This window comes from Cyphomyrmex costatus, unplaced genomic scaffold (assembly GCF_001594065.2).
Source record: "Cyphomyrmex costatus isolate MS0001 unplaced genomic scaffold, Ccosl1.0 scaffold3166, whole genome shotgun sequence".
In the NCBI taxonomy this organism is placed as follows: Eukaryota; Metazoa; Arthropoda; class Insecta; order Hymenoptera; family Formicidae; genus Cyphomyrmex; species Cyphomyrmex costatus.
In genome coordinates this window covers 1-568 of record NW_017277304.1, presented here as the reverse complement: position 1 = coordinate 568, position 568 = coordinate 1, and the positions used below count along the sequence as shown (strand labels likewise).

The window sequence follows — 568 nt, the reverse complement described above, 5'->3', positions numbered from 1 at the left end:
ATTGTATACTTACTGGTTTGTTAATTTTTAAATATGTTTTTACAGGCATGTTAAAGATGCTAGATACAGCATTAGCTTTTAAATAAATTTTTCCATTACATGTTAGCAGAAAAAAATCCTTTGAAAAATGCTGGCTACATATACGTGCGTTTGCAATAGGTGTAAAGTTTTCAATATGTTTATTAATTGCTGTTAGCCATTGTTGCCTTCGAGGCTCAATTTTTGGAAACCTTAAATTAATTATAATTAAATTAAAAGATTAATTTTGTAAATTGAGTAATAATAATTAAAAATAAAATATATATAATATTCAATACTAAAGACCATTAATGTGAGCACACAACCAATACAAATACAAAAGTATAATATATATATTTTCGTATACCTGTGAAAGTTTGGTCCATCACCAAACTTAGTTTTGCAAATGCAACAATTCATTATTAATTTGTCTTCAACACAAATCAACACTGAAATTGGTACAAGTTATTTTATAGGTTATACCGTATATCTATTATAGGTTATTTATTCTAGGTTACCGTATTCTATCAAGTCGTGACAGCATCGGCCA

General features: G+C 26.9%; 1 long non-coding RNA gene across 1 annotated transcript; it reads right to left on the bottom strand.

Annotated features, from left to right (window-relative positions):
- Positions 1-135: 135 nt before the first annotated feature.
- On the bottom strand, positions 136-567 carry LOC108775778 (uncharacterized). The gene is made up of 3 exons (XR_001940766.1): positions 537-567; positions 386-467; positions 136-230 (listed from the first exon to the last, which is right to left on the bottom strand). It is a non-coding gene; the product is annotated as an uncharacterized LOC108775778 (long non-coding RNA).
- Position 568: the final 1 nt, after the last annotated feature.